Source organism: Rattus norvegicus, chromosome 15, assembly GCF_021556685.1.
Source record: "Rattus norvegicus strain SHRSP/BbbUtx chromosome 15, alternate assembly SHRSP_T2T, whole genome shotgun sequence".
Classification (NCBI taxonomy): Eukaryota; Metazoa; Chordata; class Mammalia; order Rodentia; family Muridae; genus Rattus; species Rattus norvegicus.
In genome coordinates this window covers 9,094,030-9,114,999 of record NC_141548.1, presented here as the reverse complement: position 1 = coordinate 9,114,999, position 20,970 = coordinate 9,094,030, and the positions used below count along the sequence as shown (strand labels likewise).

Below are 20,970 nucleotides of genomic sequence, written 5' to 3'. Positions count from 1 at the left end.
GGAAATCTGGGTCAAAATGAAAAGACTAAAGCTAAAGATAATAAGTATAGAAGAAAACAAAGATTGCCAATTTAAAGGGCTAGTAAATATTTTAAACAAAATTATAGGGAAAAACTTCCATAACCTAAAGGAAGAGATGCTGGTGAACATTCAAGAAGCCTACAGAACTCCAAACAGAATGGACCAGAAAAGAAATTCCTCCCATTGCATTATAGTCAAAACACCAAATACACAAAACAAAGAATATTAAAATCTGGAAGAGAAAAGGGTGAAGTAATATATAAAGGCAAACCAAATCAGAATTACACTACACTTCTCAACAGAGACTATGAAAGTTAGAAGATTCTGGTCAGTTGTCATACAGGCTTAAATGCCAGCTCAAGCTACTGTTGCCAGCAAAAGGTTCCTTGACAAAACCAAATTTACACAATATCTTTCCACAAATCCAGCACTACAAAGGATGGAAAACTCCAACAAAGAAGGGAAACTACACCCTAGAAAAAGGAAGAAAGTAAACTTCCTGAAGTAAACCCAAAAAAAGACAGGCAAACAAACATAATTCCATATCTAACAACAAAATAACAAGAAATAATCACTAATCTTTAATATCTCTTAACATCCATGGACTCAATTCCCCCACAAAAGACATAAACTAACAGACTGGATCCATAAACAGGACTCAGTATTTTGTTGCACGGGGGAAGCACACCTCAGTGACAAGGCAGACAGTACTTAAAAGTAAAAGGTTGGGAAAAAATTCAAGCAAATGGTCCCAAAAAAGAAGGTGAAGTAGCCATTCTAATATCAACTAAAATTGACTTTCAAACAAAAGTTATAAAAAAGATGAGGAAGGACACTTCATAATCATCAAAGGAAAAACCTAACTTGATCTTAGCCAAAAGGCCGAGAAGAACTCTCAATCATGAACATCTATGCTCCAAATGCAAGGGCACCCACATTCATAAAAGAAACTTAACTAAAGCCCAAAGTATATACCATAATTGCAGCAGACTTCAACAACCACTCTCAACAATGAACAGATCATGGAAAGAGAAGCTAAACAGAGGCATAGAGAAACTAGCCAAAGTTATGAAGCAAATAGATTTAACAGACATCTATACATTTCATCCTAAAACAAAAGAATATGCCTTCTCAGCACCTCATGGTACCTTCTCAAAAATTGATCACACAATTGATCACAAAACTGGCTTCATGAGATACAAGGAGACTGAACAATCCCATGCATCCTATCAGTTCACCATGAACTAAGGCTGGTCTTCAATCACAACAAAAATATCAGAAAGCCCACATACATATTGAAGCTGAATAATACTTAACTCAGTGACAACTTGGTCAAGAAAGAAATAAAGAAATAAATAACATTTTAAAATTTAATGAAAATGAAGGTAAAACATCCAAACTTATAGGTCACAACGAAAGCAATGCTAAGAGGGAAAACTCATAGATCAGTGTCTGCAAACAGAAATTGGAAAGATCATACACTAACAGCTTAACAGCATATCTGACAGTTCTAGAATAAAAAGAAGCAAATTCACATTAGGAGTTTATGGCAGGAAAAAATCAAACAGAGCTGAAATCAACCAAGTAGAAACAAAAAGAACTATACAGATAATCAACAAAACCAGGGTCCTCTCCTTTTCTTCAGACAATCAACAAGATAGATAAACTCTTAGTCAGTCTAACCAGAGGACACAAATATAATATCCAATTAACAAGATCTGAAATGAAAACAGAGATATAACAACAGAAACTGAGGAAATTCAGAACATCATAAAGGACTATTACAAAAACTGATACTCGACAAAGCTGGAAACTTGGAGGAAATGGACAATTTTCTAGACAGATACCAGGTACCAAAGTTAAATCAGGATCAGATATGCCATTTAAATATTTTCATAACTCTTAAAGAAATAGAAGCAGTCATTAAATATCTCCCAACCAAAGAAGCCCAGGACAAGATTGGTTTAGTGTAGAATTCTATTAGACCTTCAAAGAAGACCTAATACCAATACTCTTCAAACTACTCCACAAAATAGAAACAGAAGGAACTCTAACCAATTCGTTCTTTAAAGCCACAATTATGCTTATACCTAAACCACAAAAAGACCCTGCAAAGAAAGTGAACTTCACACCAAATTTCCTTATGAATATCAATGCAAATATACTCAACAAAATTCTTGCACATGGAATCCAAAAACACATCAAATTGATCCTCCATCATAATCTGTAGGCTTCATCCCAGGAATGTAAGGATGGTTCAATATATGGAAATTCATCAATGTAATCCATTATATAAACAAATTCAAGGAAAATAAACCAGATAGTCATTATATTAGAGGCTGAGAAGTCATTTGACAAAATCCAAAAACCTTCATGATAAAAGTCTTAGAAAAATCAGGAACTCAAAGCCCATACCTAAATATAGTAAACCAGAAGCCAACATCAAACTAAATTAAGAGAAATTTGAAACAATCCTACTAAAATCAGGGACTAGACAAGGCTCTCCCCTCCCTACCTATTCAGTAAAGTACTTGAAGTTCTAGCCAGAGCAACTTGACAACAAAGGAGAGGTCAAAGAGATACAATGTACTGGAGCAGAAGGAGTCAAAATGTCACTATTTGCAGATGATATGATAGTATATTTAAGTGACCCCCAAAATTCCACCAAAGAACTCCTACAAAAAAAAACAACTTCAGTAAAATGGCTGGATATAAAATTAATTCAAACAAATCAGTAGCCTTCCTCTATTCAAAGTATTAACAGCCTGAGAAAGAAATTAGGGAAACAACACCCTTCACAATAGCCAGAAATAATATAAAATACCTTGGTGTTACTCAAACCAAAAAAGTGAAAAATCTGTAGGACAAGAACTTCAAGTCTCTGAAGAAAGAAATCAAAGAGATCTCAGAACATGGAAAGATCTACCAAACTCATGGAAGGATTAATATACTAAAAATGTCCATCTTGCCAACAGCAATCTACAGATTCAATTCAATCCCCATCAAAACTCCAATTCAGTTTTTCATAGAATTAGAAAGAGCAATTTGCAAATTCAGTTGGAATAACAAAGAAAAACAAGAAAGCAAATACGGTTCTCAACAGTAAAAGGACTTCTGGATAAATCACCATCCCAAACCTCAAAATGTATTAAAGACCAACAGTGATTTCAAAAAAACTGCATGGTATTGGGACAGTTATATGCAGGTAGATCAATGGAATAGAATTGAAAACCCAGATATGAATCCACATATCTATGGTCACTTGAACTTTGACAAAGAACTATCCAATGGAAAAAAGATAGCATTTTCAACAAATGGTGCTAGTTTAACTGGAGGTCAGCGTCTAGAAGGATGTAAATTGATCTATTCTTTTCTCCTGTACAAAACTCAAGTCCAAGTGGATCAAAGGCCTCCTCATAAAACCAGATACACTGAAATTGACAGAATAAAAAGTGAGCAAGAGCCTCAAACATATTGGCATAGGAGAAAAATTTCCTAAACAGAATATCAAGAATAGATAAATGGGACCTCATAAAATTAAAAAGCTTCTATAAGGTAAAGCACACTGTCATCAGGGTAAAATGGCAACCAATGGTTTGGAAAAAGGTCTTTACCAATTCTATATCTGATAGAGGACTAATATTTAATATATACAAAGAACTCAAGAAGTTACATTCCAGAAAATAAAATAATCTCATTAAAAAATGGGGTACAGATCTAAAAAAAATTCTCAACTGAGGATTATCAAATGGCTGAGAAGCATCTAAAGATATGTTTAACACCCTTTATCATCAGTAAAATGCAAATCAAAACAACCCTGAGGTTCTACCTCACCCCAGTCAGAATGGTGAAATTCAAAATCTCAAGTGACAACAGATGCAGGTTAGAATTTCAAGAACACACCATTTTTTTTGGTGGGATTATAAGCCAGTACAGCCATTCCAGAAATCAGTCTGGAGGTTCCTCAGAAAGTTGGATATAGTAGTACCTGAGGATCCAGCTATACCACTTCTGGGAACACACCCAAAAGATGCTCCAACATATAACAAGGACGTGTGCTCACTCTTCTATGTTCATTGCAGCCTTATTTATAATAACCAGAAGCTGGAATGAACCCAGATGTCTTTCAACAGAAGAATGGATACAGGAAATGTGTTACATTTGCAGAATGAAGTACTATTCAGATGTTAAAAACAATGACTACATGAAATTCTTAGGCAAATGGATGGAACTAGAAAATATCATCCTGAGTGAGGTAACCCAGTCTCAAAAGAATACACAGTATATGCACTCACTGAAAGGTGGATATCAGCCCAAAAGCTTAGAATACACAGATACAATTCACAGGTCATACGAGACTCAAGAAGAAGGAAGACCAAAATGTGGATGTTTCATTGCTTATTAGAAGGGAGAACAATATACTCACAGGAGCAAATACAGGGTCAATGAGAGCAGCAATGGTCATCCAGCAACTGCCCAACGTGGGGATCCATCCCATATGCATCCACCAAATCCAGTCACTATTGCTGATACCAAGAAATGCTTGCTGACAGGAGCCTTGTATAACTGTCTCCTGAGAGGCTTTGCCAGAGCCCTACTGATAAAAATGAAGATGCTTGCAGCTAACCATTGGACTGAACTTAGGGACCCCAAAGGAGGAGTTAGAGAAAAGACTGAAAGAGCTGAAGGGGTTTTGAACACCATAGGAAGAACAATATCAACCAACCAGACCCCACCAGAGATCCCAGGGACTAAAGAACCAACTAATGAATACACATGGAGGGACCCATTACTCTAGCCACATATGTAGCAGAAGATGACATTGCCCAGCATCAATAGAAAGAAAAGCTCTTGGTCCTGTGAATGATCATTTCCCCAATATAGGGTGATGTCAAAGCATTGGTGTGGGAGTGTGTGTGTGTGGGGGGGGATTAGGAACATCCTTATAGAAGCAGTTGAATGGGGAATGGGATGTGAGAGAGCAGGGAAAGGGTATAACATTTGAAATGTAAATACATAAAATATCCAAGAAAAATAAAATTTAAAAATAAAAAATGTAAACTCTAAAAAGAAAACCTCCAACTGACTTAAAGAACAATGTACTATTTCACTTGATGAAAAATGAAATAAGAGTGCAGACAGTTGAGTTCTCAGTTCAAATGGTTCCACCACATTCGCCTCTGTATTTGTCATGCTCTGGCTGAGCCTCTGAGAAGATGGCTATATTAGGTTCCTGTCAGCATGCACTTCTTGGCTGCAACAATCTTATCTAGATTTGGTGGCTGTTTGTATATGGGCCACATGTGGGGCAAGCTCTGAATGGCCGTTCCTTCAGTCTCAAGAATTTTATTGAGTATTTTTGTATCTATATTCATAGGAAAATTGGTCTGAAAATTCTCTTTCTTTGTTGGGTCTTTCTTTGATTTAGGTATAAGCATAATTGTGGCTTCATAGAAGAAATCGGGTAGTCCTCTTTCATATTCTATTTTGTGGAATAGTTTGGACAGTATTGGTATAAAGTCTTCTCTGAAGGTCTGATAGAATTCTCCACTATACTCATCTGGTCCTATTTGGTTTTTTTTTTTCTTTTTTTTTTTTTTTGGTTGGAAGACTTTTAATAACTGGTTCTATTTCTTCTGGAGTTATGGGACAGTTTCAATGGTTTATCTGATTCTAATTTAACTTTTGTGCCTGTTATCTGCCTAGAAAACTGTCTATTTCATACAGATTTTTCAGTTTTGTTGAATATAGGCTTTTGTTGTAGGATCTGATGATTGTTTAAATTTCCTCAGATTCTGTTGTTATGTTTCCCTTTTAATTTCTGATTTTGTTAATTTGGATACTCTCTGTGTCCTCTGGTTAGTCTGGTTAAGGGTTTGTCTATCTTGTTAATTTTGCCAAATAACCAGCTCTTATTTTTGTTGATTCTCATATAATTCTATTTGTTTCTACTTGGTTGATTTGAGCCCTGATTTTGATTAATTCCTGCCATGGTCTCCTCTTGGGTGCATTTGCTTCTTTTTGTTCTAGGGCTTTGAGTTGTGCTGTCAAGCTGCTAAAGTATGTACTCTCCAGTTTCTTTTTGGAGGCCCTCAGATCTATGAGTTTTCCTCTTCACACTGCTTTAATTGTGTCCTATAAGTTTGGGTATGTTGTGCCTTCATTTTCCTTAAATTCTAAAAGTTCTTAATTTTGTTCTTTATTTCTTCCTTGACCAAGTTATCAATGAGTAGACCATTGTTCAACTGCCATGTATATATGGGCTTTCTGTCACTTTTGCTGTTATTGAAGACCAACCTTAGTCTGTGGTGATCTGATAGGATGATGCATGGGGTTATTTCAATATTCTTGTATCTCTTGAGGCCTTTTTGTCACTGATTATATGGTCAATTTTGGAGAAGGTACCAAAAGGTGCTGAGAAGAAGGCATATTCTTTTGTTTTAGGATGAAATGTTCTATAAATATCTATTAAATCCATTTGATTCATAACTTCTGGGTTTTGCATTTGATGAATATGAAGTGTTCTTCCTTATCTTTTTTGGTATCATTTGGTTGAAAGTGAATTTTACTCGATATTAGAATGGCAACCCCTGCTTGTTTCTTGGTACCATTTGCTTGGAAAATTGTTTTCAAATCTTTTACTCTGTGGTAGTGTCTTTCTTTGTCACTGTGGTATGTTTCCTGTTGCAGAAAAGTGTTGGGTCCTCTTTATGTAACCACTGTGTTAGTCTATTTTTTAGTAGGGGTATTGGGTCCATTGATGTTAAGAAAAGGAATAGTGATTGTTGTTTCCTGTTACTTTAGTTGGTAGAAGTAGAGTTCTATTTGTGTGGCTCTCTTCTTTTATTTCAATTGCTGGGAGATTATTTTATTGCTTTTTCTAGGGTGTCATTTCACTCCTTGTGTTTGAATTTTCTACCTATTATCCTTTTTAGGTGGATTTGTGGAAAGATAATTGTATAAATTTGGTTTTGTCAAGGAATATCTTGGTTTCTCCATCTATGTTAATTGAGAATTTTGCTGGATATAATAACTTGGACTGGCATTTTTGTTCTCTTAGGGTCTATATTACATCTGCCCAGGACATTCTGGCTTACATTGTCTCTGGTTAAAAATCTGGTATAATTCTGATAGATCTGCCTTTATATATTACTTGACCGTTTTGCCTTACTACTTTTAATATTCTTTCTTTGTTTTGTGCATTTGATGTTTTGCCAAATAAGTGATGGAAGAAATTTCTTTTCTTTCACAATGTATTTGGAGTTCTATAGGCTTCCTGTATGTTTCTGGGCATGTCTTTCTTTAGGTTAGGGAAGTTTTCTTCTATAATTTTGTTGGATATATTCACTGGCCCTTTAATTTGGGAATCTTTGCTCTCTTCTATACCTATTATCCTTAGGTTTGATCTTCTCACTGCATCCTGGATTTCCTGAATGCTTTGGGTTAGGAACTTTTTGAATTTTACATTTTCTTTAATGGTTATGTCGATGTCTTCTATGGCACCTTCTACTCTGAGATTCTCTCTTCTAGCTCTTGTATTCTGTTGATGATGCTTGTGTCTATGACTCCTGATCACTTTCCTAGATTTTTCATCTCCAGGTTTGTCTCCCTTTGTGATTTCTTTATTGTTTCTATTTCACTTTTTAAATCCTGGATTGCTTTATTCAATCCCTTTGATTTGCATTTCCCTGATGAGTTGAAGATGTAAGGATGTTGAACATTTCTTTAGATGCTTTCTGGCCATTTGATAATCCTCAGCTGAGAATGTTTTGTTTAGTTCTCTACCCCATTTTGAATAGGGAGATTTGGCTCTCTGAAGCCTAACTTCTTGAATTCTCTGTATATTTTGGGTATTAGCCCTCTATCAGATATAGGATTGATAAAGAACTTTTCCTAATTTGTTGGCTGCTGTTTTGTCCTGATGACAGTGCCTTTGCCTTATAGAACTTTTGCAGTTTTATGAGGTCCCATTTGTCCATTATAGATCTTAGAGCAGCCATTGGTGTTTTGTTCAGGAAATTTTCCCCAGTACCCATGTGTTCAAGGCCCTTCCCCATTTTGTTTCTATAAGTTTGAGTGTATCTGGTTTGATGTGGAGGTCCTTGATCCACTTGGACTTATGCTTTGTACAGGGTGATAAGAATGGATAGATGTTCATTCTTCTACATGCTTACCTCCAGTTCAACAAGCACTATTTGTTGAAAATGCTATCTTTGATCCATTGGATGGTATTAGCTCCTTTGTCAAAATCAAGTGACCATAGGTGTGTGGGATCATTTCTGCGTCTTCAATTATGTTCCACTGATCTCTCTGCCTGTCTCTGTACCAATACCATACATTTTTTATGACTATTGCTCTGTAATATTACATGAAGTCAGGGATGATGATTCCTTCAGAAGCTCTTTTATTGTTGAGTATAGTTTTCACTATCCTGAGTTTTTTTGTTATTCCAAATGAACTTGCAAATTGCTCTTTCTATCTCTATAAAGAATTGAGTAGGAAATTTGATGGAGATTACATTGAATCTGTAGATTGCTTTTGGCAGAATGGCCATCTTTACTATACTAATCCAGTCAATCCATGAGTATGGAAGATCTTTCTATCTTCTGAGATCTTCCTCAATTTCTTCAGAGACTAGAAGTTCTTGTCATACAGATCTTTCACTCGCTTAGTTAAAGTCACACCAAGCTATTTTATATTATATGGGACTATTGTGAAGGGTGTCATTTCGTTAATTTCTTTCTCAGCATCTTTATCCTTTGAGTAGAGGAAGGGTTCTGATTTGTTTGAGTTAATTTTATATCCCAACACTTTGCTCAAGTTGTTTATCAGGTTAAGTAGTTCTCTGGTGGAACTTTTGGGGTCACTTAAGTATATTGTCATATCATCTGTAAAGAGTGATATTTTGATTTCTTCCCTTCCAATTTGAATCCCTTTGACGTACTTTCACTTTCTGATTGCTCTGGCAAGGACTTTGAGTACTACACTGCATAAGTAGGGAGAGAGTGGGCAACCTAGTCTAGTCCCTGATTTTAGTGGGATTGCTTCAAGTTTCTCTCCATTTACTTTGATGTTAGCTACTGGTTTGCTGTATATTGCTTTTACTATGTTTATGTATGGGCCTTGAATTCCTGTGCTTTCCAGGACTTTAATCATGAAGGGGTGTTGAATTTTGTCAAATGCTTTCTCAGCATCTAATGAAATGGTCATGTGGTTCTTATCTTTGAGTTAGTTTATAGTGGATTATGTTGATGGATTCCCATATATTGAAACATCCCTGCATCCCTGGGATAAAGCCTACTTGATCATGATGGATGATTTTTTAATGTGTTCTTGTATTTGGTATGCACGAATTTTATGTATTTTTGCATCAATATTCATAAGGGAAATTGGTTTGAAGTTCTCTTTCTTTTTTGGGTCTTTGTGAGTGTTTGGTGTAAGAGTGATTTTGGCTTGATACAAGGAATTTGGTAGTGCTCTGTCTGTTTCTATTTTGTGGAATAGTTTGGACAATATTGGTATGAGGTCTTCTATGAAGGTCTGATAGAATTCTGCACTAAACCCATCTGGTTCTGGACTCTTTTTGTTTGGTAGACTTTTAATAGCTGCTTCTATTTCTTTAGAAGTTATGGGGTTTAGATGGTTTATTTGTTCCTGATTTAACTTTGGTTCCTGGTATTTTTCTAGAAAATTGTTCATTTCCTCCAGATTTTCAAATTTTGTTGAATATAGGCTTTTGTAGTAGCATCTGATAATTTTTTGAATTTCCTCAGATTCTGTTGTTATGTCTCCCTTTTCATTTCTGATTTTGTTAATTTGAATACACTCTCTCTGACTTGTGGTTAGTGTGGCTAAGGGTTTATCTATCTTGTTGATATTCTCAAAGAACTAGCTCGTGGTTTTGTTGATTCTTTGTGTAGTCCTTTTCCTTTCTACTTGGTTGATTACAGCCATGAGTTTGATTATTTCCTGCCTTCTACTCTTCTTGGGTTTATTTATTTGTTTATTTATTTATTTATTTATTTATTTATTTATTTATTTATTTATTTTGTTCTAGAGCTTTTAGGTATGCTGTCAAGTTGCTGACATATGCTCTCTCCTGTTTCTTTTTGCAGGCATTCAGAGCTATGAGTTTTCCTCTTAACACCACTTTCATTGTTTCCCATAAGTTTGGGTGTGTTGTATCTTCATTTTCATTAAATTCTAAGAAGTCATTAATTTCTTTCTTTATTTCTTCCTTGACCAACTTATCATTGAGTAGAACGTTCTTCATCTTCCATATATAGGTGGGCTTTCTCTCATTATTGTTGTTATTGAAGCCCAGCCTTAATCTGTGGTGATCTGATAGTATGCATGGAATTATTTCTATTTTCCTCTATCTGTTGAAGCCTGTTTTGTGACTGATTATATGGTCAGTTTTGGAGGAGGTACCATGAGGTGCTGAGAAGAAGGTATATCCTTTTATTTTAGGATTGGATATTCTATAAATGTATGTTAAATCCATTTGGTTTATAGCTTCTTTTATTTCTCTATGTCTCTGTTTAATTTCTGTTTCCATGATCTGTCCATTGATGAGAGTGGGATACTGAAATCTCCTACTATTATTTGGTAAGGTTCAATGTGTGATTTGAGCTTATTAAGGTTTCTTTTATGAATGTAGGTGCCCTTGCTTTTGGAGCATAGATACTTAGGATTGAGAGCTGATCTTCATTGATTTTTCCTTAGATGAATATGAAATATCGTTCCTTATCTTTTTTTGATGGTATTTGGTTGAAAGTCAATTTTATTCGATATTAGAATTGCAACTCCAGCTTGTTTCTTCAGGCCATTTGCTTGGAAAGTTGTTTTCCCACCATTTACCCTGAGGTAGTGTCTGACTTTGTCTCTGAGGTGTGTTTCCTGTGGGCAGCAAAATGTTGGGTCCTCTTTACATATCCAGTTTGTTAGTCTATTTCTTTTTATTGGGGAATTGAGTCTGTTGATGTTGGGAGATATTAAGTAATAGTGTTTTTGTTGTTAGAGGTGGAATTATGTTTATGTGTCTCTCTTTTGGTTTCATTGCAAGGAGATTATATTCTTGCTTTCTGTACGGCATAGATTCTCTTCTTTTGTTGGAGTTTTCCATCTATTATCCTTTGTAGAGCTGCATTTGGAGAAAGATATTATGTAAGTTTGGTTTTGTCATGAAATATCTTGGTTTCTTCATCTATGCTAAAGGATAGATTTGCTGGATATAGTAATCTGGGTTGGCATTTGTGTTCTCTTAAGGTCTGTATAACATCTGTCCAGGATCTTCTGGCTTTCATATTCTCTGGTCTGAAGTCTGGGGTAATTCTTATAGGTCTGCCTTTATATGTCACTTGACCTTTTTCAAGTGTATTTAGTGTTTTAACTATTATGTGATTGGAGGAATATCTCTTCTGGTCCAATCTATTTGATGTTATATAGGCTTCTTGTATGTTTAAGGGCATCTCTTTCTTTAGGTTAGGGAAGTTTTCCTCTATAATTTTTTGAATATATTTACTGGTCCTTTAAGTTGGGATGACACAAGTCTTCTCCTTCTATCCTCCTTCCCTTGATTTGTTCCTTGTAGCACTCCCTACTAAGCCACAAGTTACTTCTTCCAGTGAATACAATAGTCTAGTGGCAGATCTTCACCTTTCTTTCCATTTTTCTATATCCAATCCCTTGTCCCATCCTTAGCTCTATAATGGAACTCCTAGAGTGTCCTCTCTCAACTTTCTAACCCAATCCCAGGGAGACACAATAAGCTGATCCTGTAGGAATAATTTCCCTCCCTCTTCTGAAGACCCTCAGGTTTCTAGCCTATTTTCATTTCTAAATGTCAGTTCCCAAGGCCCCAAAACACATTGCACCTATAACACGCAGGGGCCAATCGATCACGTCTACAGATTTTTTTCTCCCAGGCACCATACAACAACCACACTCTCTTAAAATAAGAGGGAAAACAGAAACCAAGAAACAAAACACCCATACAACAAAGAAAAACTAGATATTAGCACCTAGAACTATAATTGATGCAACCCCACATACCTAGATGCCAGTGTAAAACCACAGTCAATAAGAACCAGGGGAATATGTCTCCATTAAAACCCAACAACCATACCAAAGCAATTACCAAGGGTTCCAAAATAGCTAAAACAGAAGAAAAAGACCTTAAAACACACTGTATGAATATGTTGTCTGTACTTAAAGAAATCTAGGCAAACAAAAAGTGGAAGAAAATGAATAAAATTGTATAAGACACAAAATTCAAAATTAAATCAGTAAAGAAATCCCATACTGAGAAGTGAAAAATTTAGGAATTCGGATGGGAACTATAGAGGCAAGTCTGACCAACAGAATACAAGAGATGGAGTAGAAAATCTCAGGGATTGAAGATATGACCGAGGAAGAAACCTCAGTCAAATAAAATGTTAAAGCTAAAAACTTCGATTATTAAAAATCTCAAGAATATCTGAGATACTATGAAAATATCAACTACAGTAATAAGAATATGAAAAAATCAAACAACACAAACAACACAAACAAACAACAAACAAACAAAATCAAAGGCCAAGAATTATTTTCAAGAAAATCATAGAAGAATTTTCTAACCTAAAGAAGGAGATGCCTTCAAATGTACAAGAGTATAGGACACAAAGATCAGTCTACAAATCCGGCCACCCAAAGGTGCTAGAAAAAAAGCTCCAACCTACAGTATTTAACTACAACCATCAAAACATAGACAGTAAATAATATATGACAAGACATCAAAAGAATGAAAGCATACATACACTACCACTGCCATTGGCAATAACAAAAACAATAACAACAGAATAACAATCAGCAGTCATTGGTCATTGATATCTCATAACGTCAATGGCCTCAAGCCTCCATTTAAAAAAGCACAGACTAACAGAATGATTGCAAACATGATAAGTCCTTTTGCTATATCATAGAAACACACCTCAACATCAAGGATACACATTACTTTATAGTGAAAGTTCAGATAAACATATCTCAAGCAAATAGACCTAAGAAACAATCTGGTGTAGCAATTTGCATATCTAACAAAATGATCTTCAATCTAAAACTAGTCAGAAGAGGTAGGAAAGGATAATATTTACTCATCAAAGGAAAATTTACCAAAAACCTATTTCCATTCTTAACATTTATGTCTCAAATGCAAGGCCACCAAATGTGTAAAAGAAACATTACTAAAGCTTAAATCATGTATTATCCCTCCCACACTGATAGTAGAAGACTTTAATACTCTCTCTTACTAATAGACAGATCTCCAGTCAAAAAATAAAAGTTTCTGGAGATGACAGATGTTTTAAACCAAATCAACCTTAAAAAAATTCACAAAATTTCACCCAAGCATACAAATATACATTCTTCTCCATACCTCATACAATTTTCTCCAAAATCAAACATCAACTCACACAAAAAGCAAGTCTGATAAAAGAAATTGAAATATCACAGAGCAACCTATCAGACCACAACAACAACAAACTAAAGCTAGGTATCAACAACAGAAACAACAGAAATCTTCAAAGCTCATTAAAATGAATAAAAAATATACCCAAACTATTATGGGACAAAATCAAAATATTCTAAAGAGAGGCTTATTTATGTAGCACTCAGTGCTGATATTAAACACAGAAACAAAAATCCTAGTGAGATCTCATGCTAGCAACTCAACAGCACATCAGAAATCTTTAGAACAAAAAGAAGAAACCAGACCCAAAAGGAATAGATGACAAGAAATAATCATACAAAATGCTGAAATCAATAAATGGAGACAAAATACAAAGAAATAATAAAGTTAATACTGTGTCACATGCCCATCAATAGGTAGCAGAGAGGATATAGGCTACATCTACACTCAGTGTTCTGATATATGAATATCTAAATGATTAGTAGCCTAGCATTCCACAAAAAGAGTGAGCTTGAGATGACCACCAGTACTGCCCTGTTCAGGCCCTGGCTGGGAGCAAGACAAAGACTAGAAGATCCTGGAAATGAGGGCCCTAGGCAGGATTGAGCCTGAGACAGATGACTTAGCACAGGACTGATGGGGAAGGCTAGGTGAGAAGAGAGTCTGAGACAACTACCAGTTGGGTGCCAAACAGACCTGAAGGAGCAGAGCATGCCTGAAAGACCATGCCTGGTACCGTATTCATGAGTGAGGTTTATACTCTTGAGACTAGTCCTGAGAAGACCACAGATACTCAGAGACCCTGAGCATGACCAAGAGGAGCAAGTAAGTGCTGAAAAAACAGAAGAGAACAAGAAAGAGAAGGATGTGGGCATAGTGAAAAAAGGCATAACTGGAGATTCAAAGGTATTGAGGTACAACCTTATGTGAGGAACTGGTGATGCCACCTGGGACGATGGTAGGTTCCTGGCCTGTGCTGCCACTGGGGACCATGGCCCTGCAGCAACAAGGGTTTGTTATCAAGAAATTCCAGGTAGACATCCATGGTCTGGACTACCACCTAGGGTACCGTTAATGTCTAAGAACTGTGCAGAACTGATTTCCTCACTCACATGGGCATCCTGGGACAGGTAGCCTGATGCATTAGAGCAGGAGAAATGTCCCTAGCCAGGGAGTTCAGGTGAAGTGGCTCCTGGGGATAGGAACATGAAGGACTTGGCCCTACGCTGGTCTCCTCTGTGGTGATGTGGATTAGGGAGAGATACCCTCTTCCCCTGTCCCAACCACCTGTGGCAGGTAGAATCCCCTGGCCCTGGGATCATGAGATAAAAAGCTGGCTCTGCACCTCACCTATGGCAGTATTTGACATATCAGCCTCTGTCCCTCTGCTCAACAGCACAGTAAACTGTAGCTGGATGTGGGGGTTGCAGGTGAGCTGGCCCCAAGGATGTCCATATGGGATAGCTAGCCCTGACTTTTCTCTGCTATGGCATAGCATCAACAAGGGGAATTTGCAGTATTCTTTCTTTTGCCCTCACCAGCAGCTACAGATGGGCAAGTTAAGCTAGACCAGGTCATGAGAGCAGGAGACCTGGGCTTGAGGTCATGAGGGTTGGAGAAATGTCCATGTCCCACACTGGCTGCAACACTCTAAAGTGTGGCCCTGCACATCACCTGGGCATTAGTGGTTCCTACAGGTCCAGAACTACAGGATCTCCATAACACAGGACAATCACAGGACATCCAAAACGATTCCCAGTGAGGTTTCAGTATCAACAGAATAGCAGAAACCAGAAGTCTTGTACCAGACCAGCAAGTCATTTCCATGGACATTTGAAGGTATATAGAAAAGGATATGCTGTGGGACACATGGTGACACACACCTGCCTCCACAATGTGATTTTTTTCTTGTGAGGGAGGTTGAAAGAGTAGAGGGTACAAAGGAGGGGAGGGAGGATCAGTGAGATTAGGGTGTATGTGAAATTCAGAGATAACCAGTAAGAAGTTTAAAAAAATAATCATTGAATTCAAAAATTGGTTCTTTTAGAAAATCAACAAGATGGACAAACACTTTTCCAAATTAATTAAATGGTAGAGATGGAATATCCAAATTTGGAAAGTCAGAAATATAAAGGAAGGCATAACATCAGATACCTTTGAGATCCAGAGAATCATAAGGACATATTTTAAGAAGCAGTATACTAAATTGGAAAATCTAAAAGAATAGATTTTTTCTTCATGTATTAGTACTTACTGATGTTAAATTTAGGTTGATAAAAAATTTAAAAAGACCTATAAGCCAGAATAAGATAGAAATGAAATGGCTATTAAAAGATTCACATTGCCCCTCTCCCCCGAAAAAAATGCACAGGGCCATATTTCTTAGTTCCACTAGTGTTTTATAAGACTTTCAAAAAGTTAATACCAACACTCATCAAATTATTCCACCAATGAAAAGAGAAGAAGCATTTCCCAATTCATTTTAAGAGGCCACAGTTATACCCCCCTTTTGGTTATTTCATTTACATTTCAAATGATTTTCCTCTTTCTGGCTTCTCCTCCACAAACCTCCTAACCACTTCCCCCTCCCCTGCCTCTATGAGGGTGCTCCCGCACCTGCCCACCCACTCCTATCTCATCATCCTAGCACTCCCCTATGCTGAGTCATCAAGCCTCCACAGGACCAAAGGTCTTACAAGGCCATCCTCTTCTACATATGTAGCTGGAGTCATGGGTCCCCCCATGTTTACCCTTTTGTTGGTAATTTAATCCCAGGGAGCTCTGGCGGGTCTGGTTACTTGATATTGTTGTTCTTCCTCTGGGGTTGTACAACCCTTCATCTCCTTCAGTCCTGCCCCAAACCCATTGGGATCTCCGTGCACAGTCTGATGGTTTGGCTGTGAGAATCAGCATTCATATCCAAACCACACAAAGACAGGACACAGAAAGAGAATTGCAGACTAATTTCCTTCATGAACATAATCCAAAAGTTCTCAATAACATATTTGTAAACCAATTCAAAGAACATACCAAAAGATCCTTCACCTTGACCAAGTAGACTGTGTCCTAGAGATTCAGGGAAGGTTCAATATACAAAAAAAAATCAATAAATGCAATTCACCATATGAACAAATTAAAAGACAAACTACCTATCATCTCAGTAGATCCAGAAAAGACCTTTGAAACAAGCAAGTAACCTTTAAGATAAAAATCCTGGAGCAACTAGGGGTACAAGAAACATACCTCAACATAGTAGCAATAACTTACATTAGGTCCATAGCCAATATCAATTTAAATAGATTAAAACTCAAAATAATTCCATTAAAATCATAAAAAATAAAAGGATATGCACATTCTCCATACCTATCAATCTAATACTAAACAATGAGGTACAGCAATAAGACAACTAAAGGAGATCAAGGCAATACAAAATAGAAAGGGAGACGTTAAAGTGTCTTTATTTGAAGACACACAAATGATAATGAAAATTATACTAGAAAATGCTAGATTATATATACTTTTGGCTTTAGGAAAACACACAGAAGTCCTGAACAACAAAACCTTCTGGAGTTATTACTGTTTCTATTTCAAGTTGTACTACAAAGATATAACAATACAAGCAGCATGGCATTAGCATTTAAAACAAGATATTTTGATCATTGATGCATTGTTACATTGATTAATGAATTCAAATTGAAGACACACACACACACACACACACACACACACACACACACATTTCTTATAAAGAACCCAGAAATACACACTGGAAATAAAGAATCCATCTTAAACAAATGATGCTCTGCTGGAGGCCAGCTTCAGTGCTCTGGTTCTCTCTTGAAGGTAGCCAATGGGAAAGAGCATTGCCAAGGATAAGACTTGGTCTTGTGAGCGAATAAGGTTACTCTCTATACTAATGTTTACCTATTTTGACTTAAGTTACTCTGAGGCCAGAACCTGAAAGCCTCTTGGCAAATAACACCAGGGGATTAAGAGGTTCTTTGTCCACACACCCACACACCCCACATCCCACACCCTGCATCCCCACTCCAGGTCCTTCTTGAACCAGGCTTAAGGCTGATTTTGACTCCTTTTCAAGTAGGGAAAGACACTCACAGGGAAAGATAGAGGGAAAAAGTAGATACTTAAAAAAAGAATTGTAATCTTTATTTCTAAGGGGAATTAAAAGGGGGGAAATCGTATCAGAATATATCTCTGCTCTCTTCTCCTTCTTCCCCTAATTTTGTTTTCTTTATACTGCCTAAAGTCGTTGTTCCTAGATTTTTGTAACTTTTTTTGGAAGAATAGATCGTATGGTTTTTCCAAGCATTCATTTATTTTGCAAAAGTTCACTAACAGTTCAAACATAATTTAAATCATAAATTAAATGTGTTTACAACAGAGATGTTTACATTAAGACTAGCTATCTAGCTACACATTCATTATACGTCACTAGTGCTACAGAACAATTGAGTCTTAAACTATAATTTTTCTGTCTAAGTTAAAGGCAGTCAATATTTTATCTTCTGTCCTTTTACCTACAATAAAGAGTTTGTTTCCAGCTTATGACATTTGGTAAATTGTGCAAAAGCTCTAAGGAATATATTCTAAATTTAAATCCCTGCTTTTTATATCAGAAGCAATTATTCGTAACACATGACAACTGATAACACTCTCTCTCTCTTTCTCTCTCTTTCTCTCTCTCTCTGTGTATGCTTATTATGTTTATTCTTCGTCTTCTAAATTATTTTATTCATTTATATTCCAAATATTGCCTCCCTCCCAGGTCCCCACTCCCAGATTTTTACCCCATCCCCTCCTGACTTTTGCTGCTCTCACCAAGATTCCCATCAACCACCCAGCCACCTCCATCTCACAGCCTTATCATTCTCCTACCCTGGGGCATAAAGCCTCTACAGAATTAGATGTATCAGACAAGGCCATCCTCTGCTACATATCTCCTGGGGGAGGTCACAGACCAGCCTACATATGCTTTTTCGTTGATGGCTTAGTCTCTGGGTGCTCTGAAATGTTCCGTTTATTGCTCCTGTTCTCTCCCACACCAAGGGGTTGCTGTCTCCTTCAGCTTTTTCAATCTTTTCCCTAACTCTTTCATAGGGTCCCCTGCCCCAAGTCCAATGGTTGGCTGTAAGTACCCTGCCTCTGTCTCCATTAAGTGCTGATAGAACCTCTCAGAGGACAGCCATGCTAGGCTGCTGTTTGCAAGCACAACATGGCTTCAGTAGTAATGTCAGTAGTGCCCACCCATGGGAAGGACCCCAAGTTGGGCCAGTCACTGGATGGCTTTTCTTTTGATCTCTGCTCAATTTTTGTTCTTGTATTTCTTTTAGACAAGAATAATTTTGGGTCAAAAATCTTGAAAGTATGTGGGTGGCCCCATCCCTCGAATGGGAGCTCTGTTTAAATACTGGAGGAAGTTTCTTCAGCTTCCGTCTCCCCACTGTTGGGCATTTGTACTAAGGTCATCCCCACTGAGTCCTGGGAGTCTCTCGTATCTCAGGTCTCTGGGACATGTTAGAGGTCCCTCCCACTCCCCACAACTTCATACTTCCCTTCATTCTCCTGGACTTTTGGTCAGTTCTCCTTTCTTCCCACAGACCTGATCCTGTTCCCCTTTTCCTATCCTGCTCCTCTTCCCCACACAAGTCCAATCCTTGTACAGTGCTTCTTGTGTGTATTTTCTTCCCCCTTCTCTTGGGCCTTCTTTCTTGGTAAAATTGTTACTCTCTGTGGATTGTATCATGAGTATTATGTACTTTTGGGTAATACCCCTTGTCAGTGAGTGCATACCTTGCATGATGTCCTTTTGGGTCTCAGTTACCTCACTCAGGATGACATTTTCTAGTTCTATCCATTTGCCTGCAAAATTCATAATGTCCTTTACTGTTGAATAGTAGTCCATTGTACAAATGAACTACATTTTCTGTATCCATTCTTCAGGTGAGGGACATCTGATTTGTATCCAGCTTCTGGCTGCTATGAATAAGGCTGCTATGAACATACAAAGCCTGTGTCCCTATACTATGATGGGACATCTTCTGGGTATAATCCTAGGAGCAGTATAGCTGGGTCTTCAGGCCTGAGGAATCTCCAGATTGATTTTCAGAGCGCAGGTAACAGGTTGCAATCCCACTGGCAATGAAGGACTATACCTCTTTCTCTACATCCCTACCAGAAAATGCTGTTACTTGAGCCATTCTGATTAGTGCCAGGTGAAATATCAGGGTTGTTATGATTTGAATTTCTCTGATGACTAAGGATGTTGAACATTTCTTTAAGTGTTTCTTGGTCACTCAAGATTCCATGATTGAGAATTCTCTGTTTCTCAGCACCCCAGTTCTTTTTTTTCTTTTCTTTTCTTTTTTCCGGAGCTGGGGACCGAACCCAGGGCCTTGTGCTTGCTAGGCAAGCGCTCTACCACTAAGCTAAATCCCCAACCCCCAGCACCCCAGTTCTTATTTGGGCTATTTGACCTTTTGGAGGTTAACTTCTTGAGTTCTTTATATATTTTGGATATTAGGTCTGTACCACATGTCTGAGCCATCAGGAAAATTTCCCCTGTGCCAGTGTTTAGTGTAAGAAGTGCTTGCTGACGGAAACCAGATATGGGTGTCTGAGAGGTTCTGCTAGAGCCCTACTGATACAGATGGTTGCAGCTAATCACTGGACTGAGGAAGGAGATCCTGCCCTGACCAAAAGGACAGTCAGAGGAGGTTGGGGACCAACTAGGCAAGAGACGAGAAGAAGGATGCCAAGACAATTTTATATTTTCCCAAGGCTGAATTTATACCATAGCAGGGGTAACAGAGGGAGCGGGGAAGTGGGAAATATCTGTGCAAGCCAAGGATACTGTGCTCTTGTAGACAGGTAATCAGCTGACATCAGCAGAATGTTGGCTTGTTTCTCAGAAAGGTCACAAGTTTGTCATATTATTAGGCAACCTGACCACCAGATTTGTATTAGCCTTCTTCAGCTGGCTGGGGATTTTCCACAGTCTTGATCTCTTAATGAACCCAGTCATACTTAACTCTAACTATAATATTAACATCAATAATGGAGAGTTTTAAAGGCATAGCTCCCAGAAGGATCCCAATGGAAGAGTTAGAGAAAAGACTGAAGGAGCTGAAGGGATTTGCAATACCATAGGAAGAACAACAGTATCAACAAACCAGAACCCACCAGAGATCCCTGGGACTAAACCACCAAACAATAAGTATGCATGGAGGGAACCATAACTCCACCCACATATTTAGTAGAGGATGCCATTGCCCAGCATCAATAGAAGGGGAATTCCCAATGTAGGGGAATGCCAGGGTGTTGAGGAGGGAGTGGTTGGGTGGGAGTGGGAGCAACATCAAAGAAGCAGAGGGGAGGGTAGAAAAGGGACAACATTTGAAATGTAAATACATAAAATATCCAAGAAAAATAAAATTTAAAAAAGAAAGGAAAAATATGTAAGGGCAACCCTAATTCTTCAAGTATTA

At 37.5% G+C, this 20,970-nt stretch overlaps 1 protein-coding gene and 1 pseudogene across 2 annotated transcripts in view; both read left to right on the top strand.

The window, feature by feature from the left end:
* Positions 1-20,970, top strand: part of LOC120097101 (uncharacterized) — a 266,438-nt gene that overhangs the window by 236,960 nt on the left and 8,508 nt on the right. The gene's annotated exons all lie outside the window — the stretch shown is intronic.
* Positions 13,858-13,959, top strand: LOC120097262 (small nucleolar RNA SNORA17; annotated as a pseudogene).